This window comes from Eublepharis macularius, chromosome 11, assembly GCF_028583425.1.
Source record: "Eublepharis macularius isolate TG4126 chromosome 11, MPM_Emac_v1.0, whole genome shotgun sequence".
NCBI lineage: Eukaryota > Metazoa > Chordata > Lepidosauria > Squamata > Eublepharidae > Eublepharis > Eublepharis macularius.
Genome location: NC_072800.1, coordinates 29,884,662 through 29,897,896, shown reverse-complemented (window position 1 = coordinate 29,897,896; position 13,235 = coordinate 29,884,662). Strand labels below are relative to the sequence as shown.

Here is a 13,235-nt window from a genome sequence, read left to right as displayed (position 1 = left end):
GTCACAGTCAGTGCATTGTCAACTCCATGGATGGCAGCAGTAAAAGAGGCAATTCTGTGCTGGAAATTATTAGGAAAGGGACAGAAAATAAAAGTTGCAGTATTTTAAGGCTTTTGTACAGATTTATGGTGTATATGTATTTGAAATACTATGTACATCGCTGATTAATGAATGTCAAAAAAGGCTATCAAAAACAAAAAAATGAGGCTCCTCCAAACTGTTCAGCCTAACAATGTAGTTGGAGAACCGCATGTGGAGGAAACCCTCATCAAGAAAGAGACGAGATTATTAAGAAAAAAGTCTCCTCAATGAAAGTAAATTAGAGTCTTTTTTTTTTTTAATAATATCTCGTCGAGATGAGATTAGTAAGAAAAAAGAACTCTAATTAACTAACTTACATCGTGGAGACTTACCTCTTGGATGACTTTTTGGCACTTGATTCTTCTGCATCTGTTGGACTATGCAAACCATAGGGTTATGATTAAGAGTTATGATTACTGTATAGCAGTTTGGAGCAGTTTATTGTTGATTTATTGTTGATGTATATGTCTGTTATACTGTGGTTTATTTATGTTTATAGAGTTTATTGCATCCGCTTTATAGTCAAAGTTAGTAAATTGCAAAGTAATTAGTTTCATCACACAGACTTGTTTTCTTTTTTCCTCCATGTGTGGTTTTCCAACTACGTTGTTTAAAAAAGGCTATCAGACAGCACGGAAAGGTGCAGCCCAGTGCAGCCAAACAGATCAGGGGCTGAAGTACCTTTCTTATGAGATAAGGATAAAGAAATTTTTGTCTTTTCAGTTTAGAAAAAAGAGCCATTCCAGAGATGCTTTGGCAGGAACAGGACGCTTTTCCCGCCCGCCCACCACTCTGACAGAGCGGCCATGGGCCTGTCACAACTTTAAGGGTTGGGTGGGTTTTGAGGCATTGGGCTGGATCCTAAGGGATGAGTGCAGCAGTCGGGCGGCTCACCTGCTGCGGAAAAAGGAGGCGAGGGCTGACCAGCATGGCTGCTGGAGGAACACGGCTTGCCGTTCCCTGGAGGCCAGTATGGGCTGGAGTGGTATGCCAGCAGTGGGCTGGAATTTTATGCATTGAACAGTATGGGGTCTTTTGATGCCAGTGGAGGATCTGTGCCCATATGTCTGGCCAATGCTCCAATCTGCTGTAATCAGTAAAGTTGTGGCCATTCCAACCATACAGAAGTGTCTGTGTATCATTCGCTGGAACCAAGCCGGAAATAGCACATAGGTGGCAAAGTACTTTTTCATACATTATTAACATGTGGAACTAACTGTCATGGGATGCAATGATGTTAAGTAGCGTAGCTGGCTTTAAAGTGAGGAGGTTTTTTTTTTTTTACACAAGTTCATGGAGAAGGGGTCCATCAGTGTCAGACATGATGGCTGAATGGGACCACCAAGTGGTCCCATTCAAGGGGTGGCAGCATCAGCGTTTGCTATCTTTGCTTCTGCAGCATCCATGCTCATCTCCTTGATCTCTCTGTGAAACAAGATATTGAACTAATTGGATCATTAATCTGATCCATCAGAGCTTTTCTTTTGACTAGTATACATTTATACAAAAAATGGACATTATTTGTAGTCACCCAAGAAACATTTGTAACAGAGATTGTGTATTTATCTGAGTAAATACAGTTATTTTGAATAAGGTAAAAGGTTAAGTCATTCTCCCACCTTGCTTGAAAGCCAGACCAAACAGAAAAGATCTTTTTGTCTCTTTTAAAAGGAGTATATTGGTCCATGCAAAATCCCCCAAACAAAAACAAGATTCTTGTAATATCTTTTATTGGTCCAACCAATCTACCAAAAAACACTGTGCAAGCTTTCAAGCCACCAGGAATGCCAGCTTGAACTTTTTTGTTTTGGCAAAAGTCCCTACCTGTCAGTCTATGGAGTTTTTTTTTTTAATAATCCAAATTTAATACAAGAAATGATAAAACCGTACTGTACAAACAAGAAAGGGATTAAAACTAAGCCATAAAAGACATTATCAGAACCACTCTTGGTAAATTGTTAAAAACCCAAGAATTACAATAAATGAGCATTTAAACTTTATTGCATTGGGGGAAGTACTTCTTTGGCATTTAAAACATCTAAAATTGGTTTCCAGATTTCATCGTATTCAAATAAAGGGACTGCCATATGCAAGTTCCCAAAAAACGGATTATTCATAATCCTACCCATCAGATATTGCTCCCAAATTTTCTGATACCATTTTTTTAGCAATGGGCCTTTGAGGGATTTCCAATTCTCAGCAATGACCAGGCGAGCAGAGGCAACTAATATCGAGACGAGGTCTGGTATTCCTATCTAACACAGAGTTCGGCCAAAAATCCAATAGAAGAAATTCTGGGGAGTATGGCAATGAAAGACCCATCATGTTGAATATCTCTTTGTGAACCACTCTCCAAAATTCCTGAACATAGTGGCATTCCCACCACATATGTAGGGCCGTGCCTTCCTGCTTGCAAGATCTCCAACACAGAGGGCTCAACAACCTGTTCATCTGATTCAATTTATGTGGTGATAAATACCAATTGGACAGAAGCTTGTAAAATTGGCGTTTAATATTCCAACAACTAGATTTGTTGGAAGGAGAATTCCATATATGTTTCCAATCAGATTCCGATATAACCCGTTTTAAAGAATCAGACCTTTTTTTTTTGGTATGGCAGAGGGTTTTTATGTATCACCCTTAATAATAATTTGTAGAGGGTTGAAATCCTACCCTGTTTACCATCTTCCCCATTCCAAATCATTTCCTCAAAAGGAGTTAGGGGCCGAAGCAAATCCTTGGACCTGATCAGCTTGGTGAACAGATGTTTCAGCTGAAGATATCTAAACCAAGATATCCCAATTCTGAACCTTTCTTCCACTATAGATTTTTCCAGAATTGTCCCATTTTCAATCCAGTTAGTGGTCTATGAAGTTCAAGTTACTTTGATCTCATCTCCCAGCCCTTGCAGCAAGAAATCCACATCTCTTGTGTCAAAGGTTTTTTATTGGAAGAGTATATATTCAATGTACAAGTGTCCATAGGTATCCAAAGGCTACAGAAGCGTCCGGCTGAACACAAGGCCTTTGTTGAGAATGTGAAAGTTATGACTCCAAGGTCTCTGCGAGTCTGTTGAGATAAGGCTGTCTTGGGAACCACATCTGTTCCAGTATACAAAATAATACTGGAAAAGTACAGCATAACAGTAATGAGAAAGCAATATGGCAGTACTGTGGATTGCAGACCCGACAGACGGCATGTTTGAGAATACTTTTCTCATGCTCTGGCAGTCTGTTCCTGGTTTACAGAAGAGCCCTGTTGGATCAGACCAGTGGTCTAACCAGTTGTTCTGGAGGACCAACAAACAAGACATACAAATTATATCATTTTAGATTCATGGGGTATTGCCGTAGAACACATCACACGAAAGTTTAACACATAAAACACAATGCATCTTAGCATTATTGGTATTATCTATATGCTACTTCTTGTGGTATAGAATAGGGCCCAGAAGACCACAGGATGCTAGTGTAAATATTGGGGCAGTGGTGTAATCTGTTTGTGGTATCTTGTAGTTTTCTAGGATGCAGATCACTACATAGGTAAAGATGCAAACTGTTAACCAGGCAGTATTGCCAAAAGACAATCCTGGTATCTTAGCCAGCCTAGCCTTTCAGATGCTGGTATGGATGCAGAAACACTGAACATGAAGCTGACTTATACTGACTCAAATTACTAGTCCATCAGGGTCAGTGCTGTCTAGTCTTTACTGGCAGCTTCTCTCCAGGTTCTTAGGTAGAGATCTTTCGCACATCACCTACTGCTTTTAATGCAAGATGCCAGAGATTGAACCTTGGATTTTATGCATGACCAGCAACTCATCACTCATTAAACCTCAGCCCCACATTACAAAACTATGAGCCTGGGTGAAAGAAGGGGAGGAGGAAACCCCATCTATGATGGGCATCCAAATCCTGAGGTCATGTAACTTGCTAACTGCCATTATTAGTTATCATTTTGGAATAATTACTGTTGTACTGGTGACTTCAAATGAGCTTGTCATTCAGGGTAATTTAAAATGAACTAAAGGTTATAGAGATTAAAGGTGACACTGAAATTACTATGCACCACAAGTTTCAAATTCAGACCCTTTTTTCCAATCTCTTTGATGTGAATACAGATGAAAATATGGAAAGAATCTCTTTATTTCTAATAAATATTTGAGACATAATTTAAGACAATTCTTCTTAGATAAAAGAATAGTTTTTTTCTGAATGAGGGAGCTTTGACTCTCCAGATACAGAGGCAATGGCAGCTTTCCCTGGAGTGAATTTGCACACATGAAATGCTTTTTCTGGATTCTGGATGAGATTCAAGACTATTAGCATAAGACCAGTAAAATGAGGCCAGATCAGAAGTGTTTGGTAGTTAATCCAACTGAGTTCAGGTGTTAATGGAGAAACTGGAAAGCAGGCCAAGTCATACTCATCCCAAGGGAACAGGATGACGGAGCAGGAAATCCATCAGTGTGAAGCTAAATCTGAACTCTGGAAGGTTGTAAGGCAGTAGGTGCTGAAGAGTAAACTTGGAATATGTTTGCTCCCAAAATTCACCTTAATATTCTGCCCTGTGGATTTTTACACTGAATATTCTTTGATTAGTCAAAAGGCTTTATGAAGGCTCACATAATAATTATATGTATTTGACCCGTTGCAATATTTGATATTTGACAGCTCACATTTGACCACCATTTGGTAGTTGACAAGCAATGGTATCTAGTATTTGATATCTGACTACTTTTGAGTTGTCATATTAGATGCCTGCCAACGAAAGCAATCCAGGGATGCCAACAGGCAAGAAGCACTCAATTTTTCAACATAAAATTCCATATTAAAATCCAGAAACTTCAAATTCACAAATTGATTGCTGAAAGTAAGAATTTTTCAAAGATTTGCAAATATTCATCCCAGTTGTGAATACATAGAGCAAATAAGCAGACATCCCAAAGGAGTGTTTAAGAAGGAGTCAAAAGTGGAAAGCTGAAAATGTAACCTGTTGCTCAGAGTCAAACTGTACATTACAGTGGCCACTTGTCCAGTCTGTCGTCGCTTGTGCCATTTTAGAGGAAAATTTGTTTTAAAAATTGTTTTGAGAGCCTTGTTTTCCCCAATGCACCTTTTCAAGTACCAAAACAGTTGTGGGGGCCTGTTTCAGCACTTGAAAAAGCAATGGCAGGAGGTGGGGAGAGAGAACTGCTTCATGCTACCACACCACAGCTCCAATCAGGATCGAGCCCTCATGGCAATTTTTAAATGGCTGTATTCTCAGAAATGGCATCAGTACCCACAGTCATGATATATAGTTTGACTTTCAGTCAAGGCTTGAGTGCTGCCTTAGATTCTTTGTAGTAGGCCAAGGTCAAGAAGACTTCGTCAGATACCTTGGAGTTGAATCAGCCTTAGTAAATTATTGCCTAAGAAGCATTGGCATTCTATAGGCTATTATAAAAGAGTGCTTCACTCCTTCTCTGTCCAAAATAAGCTTGATATGGCCTCATATCAAAAGTGTCAACCTTCCAGATTCTGGTGTACTCATCAAAATTGGCTTCTTTCTTTAAACAACAACAAAACCTTTCCATATTTTCCACTTTGGGATTTGATTTTGTATTGACTATTAAGTATTATTACTGATTTAAGCTACCTTTTTCAATCTCTTAACTTTGCATTATACACTTATAATTACTTCATTTCCTAGATGTATGTATGTATGTATGTTTATTTATTTAAAATATATATGCACCCCGCCTTGTCTCCTGAAACTGACAAAGTGGCAAAAGTTGCGAGGACACAAAAACATCCACAAGTGTCCAGCAGCAAGTTGAAAACAATACCTTCCTGGCCAAACTGTTACCAAATGGAACATCCTAGGTGAGGATACCGTCTGAGAAGTGCAACTGATGCACCGGAGCGGGGGATGTGTTTGCAGTAGTATTCCCGCCCCAATCTGTGGAGGGCTTTAACCAGCACTTTGATAACTATATTCATTGAAAGGGCTTTATCGGAATGTTTTAACGTATTTCATATTTACCCTGTTAACTTATTAAAATATTGCTCCTCTGATTAATGAGAAGCGTTTGGAAACAACTGAGTTTTGTCTCTTCCTAAAAACAGGAAAAAAACCTGTCTCTTTCACCTTATCACTTAGGGTCAAGCTACAAGTGATGAATGACACAGGTTGGACACTGGTCAGCTTTCCTCAAGATTTGATGGGAAATGTAGGCATCCTGGTCTTGCAGCTTGGCTCTCTGACTGCTGTCCAATGGACTTTTTAACTGTCACTTGTCCAACATTCCACCAAGCTGCCTATATTTCCCATCAAAATTTGAGGGAAGCTGACAAGTGTCCAACCTGTATCATTCGTCACTTGTAGTTTGGCCCTACGGCATACAAAACAAACATATGGAACATTTTGTTTCTTTTCCAAGGGCCAATACAATCTTAAGTATCTGTACAATGATGCTTATGGAATTGTCAGATTAAATATAAAAAATAAAGGGCTGTTGTGAGGTTTAGAGTCTACAGTAAAGCATATTACTGAGCCAGTTTGGTGTAGTGGTTAAGAGCACGGGACTCTAATCTGGAGAGCCGGGTTTGATTCCCCACTCCTCCACGAAGCCAGCTGGGTGACCTTGGGTGAGTCACAGTTCTCTGGAGCTCTCTCAGCCCCACCCACCTCACAGGGTGATTGTTGTGGGGTAATAATAACACTTTGTAAACCGCTCTGAGTGGGCATTAAGTTGTCCTGAAGGGTGGTATATAAATCGAATGTTATTATTATTATTATTATATTATGGATTGAATCCTGTCTGATTTCTGTGCACTAGAGTGCAACTTCTCTGCCTCCCTACTCCAGAAACAACCCCAAATGCCTTCTGATATGCTGCTTCTGAGGGGCCAGGGACCTCGAGGAGCAACAGGAAGAGGGAAGGCTACCACAGGGGTGAGGGATCCTTTTTCACAGGATCCATCTCTGTGTATTTTGTATGATGATTATTATGTAAGTTCAAAGAGTTTATGGTCTATAGCCATAGGCTGTCACAATTCACCAAACATTGACTAATAAACACTTAAATCCATTATAACAGTTTGTATAGGTTACTAAAATTAATAAAAACAATACAGTATGCCAAACTATCCAAGGAGTCACAAAACAGCCTCATTCGGTACCACCTTAGATCTTATCTTTTTGGCTGCAAGTGCAAACTGAGAGACTCTATAGGACACATGATTATCAGTGTCAGATAACAAAAACACAATCTCGATTTCAGAGTATGTGTTTGTCACTGATAGGATTCTGGCCAAAAATTGAGCTCTTACACTATATAATGGACTATAAAGTAGATAGTGGGAAAGGTTCTCTGCTGTAGGTAATCCACAAATGCAGGTGCGATGTTCCATAGGGGTGTGAGAATAACGCCCTGCCAAAAGAGCTGTCTGCATCATCTGAAAGTGCAGAGCAGTGAAAGACACTCTGAGGTTGTAATGAGAAATACTGGCTAGGTAGGGAGATCTTAAATGGTCAAATTTGATTAGTTTATACCAAGGAGATTTTAATATTGATAGCCGATCCATCACTGCATCTGACTTGTAGATCCACTCCTTAAGTGGGAGGTTGTTGGCTGAGACTCCTAACAGGTCATCTGGGATGGATTATTATGTGTTTGCTTAAGGCACAAAATTTTGAAACAGGTAGTACTGCTTATGAGACATGGCAGTTGTCCCAGTGTGTAAAGTAGTGGTCATGTCTTAAATTTGTTTTGTGAATAGATTTCATAATACCATAGAATTTCACAATGACACAAACTAGAGTAGGGATAGGGGCAGTCTTGTGTTCTATTGGGTAAGTCTAGACAGTACTGCTTCTCAAAGTACAGGTACCGACATACATCGAATCATTTCCATCCAGATAGGGAATACTGTAAGTGAGGTGGTGCTTGTAGAATGTGATTTAGCTTAGCGGAGTCATGTCTACAGCAAGAACTTTACTGTGGGCTTTAAATAACTTCTGCTATCTAGCTGTTTTACTCCTGCATTATGCAGGTTGTGGGTTAATTTGTGCAAGAGCCTCCCTGAAGCTGGGGGATTTTCACTTGACCATCTTTTAAATATCAAAAGTGTCAAAATGAATGTGGGAATTATTTATCTCAATATGTATCGTTGCGACCCTCATTGTATTTTAGAATAGTAATCATATGAGTTTAAAGGCAGCTGGTAGTGTTGCTGCTGAATTGGAAATCAGATTGGATTGCGCTTTTATAGAGTGAAAACAGATGGTAGTTTACAGATATTTGAACTCAGCTTCACAAAACCAATTCCACCAATGGCCCGAAATAATCTGCTTTTATCATATAACCATTCCAAAACTTGGTGCAATGTATATTGCACAAATGATTGTTATATATGATACTCATTACACGTACTCTTCTGTCCAATGATTGAAATGTTGGGCTTGGGGGAAAATAGGCAAAAAGAGTGTAAATGATATTAGCATTTTTTACTGTCATGGCTAAGAAAGCAGTAGTAAATATTGAAAAACCCATAAAATGAGAGATAATTTCCGCATTAAACTGCTTTAATATGCACATGAGCCTATATTTATGGAAGACTCCTTAAATAATCTGTTTCTTGATCAGAAATTGAAAGTTAACTTTATAACAGAACCATTTTTTTTAAAAAGAAACTGTCAACAAAGCAAGTATTAAAAAGTTATCTTCTTGTGTTTATCTAAGTAAGTTTTGTTCTGGATGAGCCTGGTCAGGCTTGATTCATATATAGGCATGAACTTAAGAGGCCCTGGGCTTCTTTTAGCTTTCCTATAACAGGTCATTTAATTCCTGGCAAGAGGTACACCACAACATTTTTGGTTTTTATGGGTATAGTACACATGTAATAGTATTAGAGAATCTTTGGTTCTATTTTATTCTTTATTACATCATAACTATTTTGTGTCTTTAACACAATTATACTATCTGTTCTTGTTACATAGATAATTAATGGAGAGCAATTAAATGAGTCCATAAAACTTATCTTACCCCTTCTAAGAAAAGGCTCCCAATCTGTTGAGCTTTCTATAGGTTTTTAAAATAATTTTCTTACAATAGCTAGCTGTCCCACTTGATAAAGGTACACATTCTTGGCTAACTAATTATCTTATAAATTCAAGCACTGTACAAAATTGTCCATATTTAGATATATAAAAATGACTCATTCATTCTTGCTACTTTTTATCATTACTTTGTATCATGTATTTAAAAACAGTGGTTACAACAAGTTTAGGAATATCTGTTGGCCCTCAACCAACCACCCCATTTTTGGACTATTTGCTTCTGTGAAGTTAGATGTTCGTACCATTCTCAGATGCTTCTACACCTGGCCTCAACACAGAATCCATTGATATGGGTTAGGCGATTTCTAATCTGCAAAAGGCCATATTATTGTATTGTTCTTTTGTTTCTTGTTCCTCTCCAAGGCTATTCTATTCTGGGTCACTAGACTCCATTTTTGGCATGTTTTGGCATTAAACGAGCTCTATTTCTGATGTGCAGATATATCCTCCATGATCTTTTTGGTCAAGACCAGCAACTGTTCCTTATATTCCTGGTCATATATGCAACAATTGCATTTCCGGAATCTTGAAATCCATTATAGCTTGTGACAAGCAGGTCCGGAATTTCATTAACATATTTACATATACATATTTATTCATGTTGACCTACGTACCTGCATACTTGCACAGTGTAGCTGCAGGTTCTTCATACACGATCATCTCTATGTTTCTTTGGCAACGGAACAAGTTCAAGGATCAGATTATCGGTTGAAATGAATATCTTTATTTTTTTTGGCCCAGCAAGGTGATGATAATGTTCCATGTGTGTTCTAGTCCTGTGAATGTTTCAAAACACATTCAGACCAAATGTAAATTTGACTGTCTTGATTCAAGAAAAATAGAATTGTGCCTTGTCCAATGCAGCAAAGGATCTTCTGCCTCCTCTGTATTTTTATAATTTTGGTAAATTTTCAAGCAACTGTGTTATGTAGCACGTTAAAAAAAAAACGTAGAATCCAGGAATGGCATGCTAACATAGAAGCTTTTTACAAAATTCCTTCTTTTCTGTGACTGCATTCATTGTACTTTTTCATAATGATTTTTCTCTGCTTGTTGCCTCTTGTCATAGCTAGAATGAGACAATGATGGTATTATTTTGCTTTCTTTTGAACTCAGAAGGCATCTAATTTATTTTCTTGCTATTAAGGAGAGACTGTAGTGAGAAATGATAACCTTTGTTGAGTTATTCTATATGCAGTTGGTTTGTTTGCAAAGCGTTTTGGCCACTCCCATTGCTTGTACTATTGTCTCAGAGGACAATTTTCTTGTTGCTACTAATGAGTTGCTGCTAAAATCCAAGGAGAAAGATGCATTTATGTTATTGTTACACATGAAACAATAGAGTGTGAGAGAGGTATATTTATCTCCTCGTTATTATATATTAAAATATATGTCTGCATAATCTGAACATACTGAGAGCATAGACTTTGGTAAAGAAACTCTTACATGTAACATTTGTTGAAATTGTTGTGCTTTGTGTGTAAGGATAGAATTAATATTCTTTTGTAGCTGTTGCAGCTGTTCACAATGTAATCCTCAAACCCGTTAGAACCCCTTATATGGCAGAATTAGATGCTACGTGGTATTTACTTTACTTAAAGCTGATTTTGATGGTTGATTTACCAGTTTACCAGGCAACTGCCAACACTAGATCTCCAGAAGGACATCGTGATATTTCAGTACTTTGTAAATGTTTCTATTTTTCTTTTAACCTCTCACTTTTCTTTTAACCAAATGCCCATCTGGTAGCAACATTCGCTACAAACATAACGTAATACATTTTTGAAGCAATCATTCCTTCTGTCTTTCTCCCAAAGCAATCTTCCCCCCTTCACATCCCACGTTATTCTAAATTCTCCCTAATTTCCATTGCTCAGAATTGTTAACTCCCTCTTAGCCATTTTAGTGGCTCTACCTTCTGAAGTCAGCTCATTTATACCTGCTAATGAGGTCAGGTTTTTTAATAACATTAATTCTCAAAAATGAGACTGAGCTTTCGTTATGGAGTAGACATTTATTTTTTTTTCCTTAGTGACAATATTGATTTCCATTGAAGCAAACAGATGAGCCTTTTTAAAAAAATGCAAAGTGCCAGAATTCACTAAAAAGGTTAAAATTGAAGTGAGTAATCTTCAGCACATAATATGCAATTGTTAATTTTAGCTCCGTGCGTAGGAGCTGTTATGACTTGAACAGCCGGCTCTAGCCTTCATTAGAGAAGAGGCACACAGTTTTTGAGACAGGTGGAGCCGCATCAAGCTGTGAAAGTGATTTGCTTGAAGCTGGTCATTAGCGTTAGAAATCTGGTCTCTATTTATGTTATCTTTTAACCCTACCATGATTATAACCATTATCATTGGTGTTTACTTTTTGTCTTTTTTCCCCCCCCTCCCCGCCAGGTTGATGATGACAATGATCTGTCAAACTCTCTGAAGCAACAGCATGGAGATTGGCACTCTGAACTGTTAATGGGGTCATGGGACTCACGTCGTCATTGATCACTTGTGTGGATTTAACCAGTGAGGAGCAACAGAAATTGATAGAAAGGCTTCCAGAATTAACGCAGCACTGAAGGTAAATGGCTTTTTTGTTACATACCTAATGGCGGAAAGTGGCGTATTTTTGTGTATGTGTTCATAAGTCCACATCACGTCTGTGGGGGGGGGGTGTCACATGCGTAGATGCTGTTTGAGTACTCACCAAGAAAGAGGGTTAAGGGTTAAGCTAGATTCAGACATCGAATTCATGCTAATTATATTTCAGTTTGTGAAAGGGAATGGCTTAATTTCAGATATAAATGCCCTCTGACCTGAAGAATTAATTGTAGACAGAAGTATTATGGTAGGAAAAATGGAACGTTTTGACAGTATAAGAGAATGCATCAGACTAATAACTAGTTCATTTTGATTGCTATAAATTTGATGGCTAAACAATGTTACTTCTACCCCCATTTTCACATATAAGAAAATACAGGATACGCAAGTTTTAAAAGAAATCATTGGGCTAAGTCCGCACTTCTTTTCAAAATCATATTCTATTAGAAAATTTAATTACGGAACAGGACTCTTCCTGTTAAAAATGGTACAGTACAAATGGACACCCATCTTTCTGAAATTAAAAGAGTCTTCAATATATGTTGTATTTTCCTTTGAAATAAATTAAGAAGAGGGGTTTTAATAAAGATCTGTGCAATTTTAATTGCAATCTGAAAAAGAAATACAACCAAGTGCAGATTTATCTAATAACAACCATTAAATTTTGAAAAGGGTAAATGTCGAAACCTATTTTGAAATAACTCCTTTGCTCCAGTTCACTTATTTTTTATAAGAAGATTTTTTTTTAAAAAAAGCAGGGGGGAGAACAAAAAGTGTTAAATTATTCATGAGATACATTTGACAACTAATCAGTAGGGGAAGTGTCAGAGGGGTATTTTATGGGTAGAGAGAGGGGGAAAAATAATAACAGGCTTTAACTTTGAAAAGCCATTTGAGCTTCTGTACAACAGACTATTGTGAGCTGAGAGCAATGCCCATGTAGTTACGATATCTTCATCAGAGCCACCTTGCCAAAGGCTTCCAGGAGGATTTCCGCTGTGCTGGAGAGCGACATGGGGCTTGGAAGAGGCTTACGATTTTTATAAGGGAGCTGTCACTTTGATGCCTAGAAATGTTTACCATGAAGCCTTTATTGCCAAATTTAGAATGAATGTTTATATTGAATTATTACCTCTTCAACCAAATTTAATTTTTCCCCTTTCTTGCAGAAAATGCTGTAACCTTTCATGTGTACACAGATGAATGACTCACTGTTAGGAGTGTGCAGCAATTTTTTTTTTGTAAGAATAGATTGACATTCTAGTGGGGGCTCTAGTCTACTTGAACTCCGTTCTAACCTAGAAGCAGGAATAGGTTATTTATCTGGACCGTTAGCTTCTTGGAAAAACAATTTCTGTCCATCCCTGCTTCTACAGCTGAATGAAAAAGGGTAGTCTGAGGAACTGCAGAAGCATCTATATACTTGTATTCTCTATCATGAGGAGCAGTTGAAAG

General features: G+C 38.0%; 1 protein-coding gene across 6 annotated transcripts in view; it reads left to right on the top strand.

Moving 5' to 3' along the window:
• The window catches only part of ARPP21 (cAMP regulated phosphoprotein 21), a 226,260-nt gene that overhangs the window by 55,120 nt on the left and 157,905 nt on the right, over positions 1–13,235 (top strand). For all 6 annotated transcript variants that reach the window (XM_054991305.1, XM_054991306.1, XM_054991302.1 and 3 more), the window contains exon 2: positions 11,586–11,760. The gene's annotated coding sequence lies outside the window, so the exon portion shown is untranslated. The remainder of the gene's footprint in view (positions 1–11,585; positions 11,761–13,235) is intronic.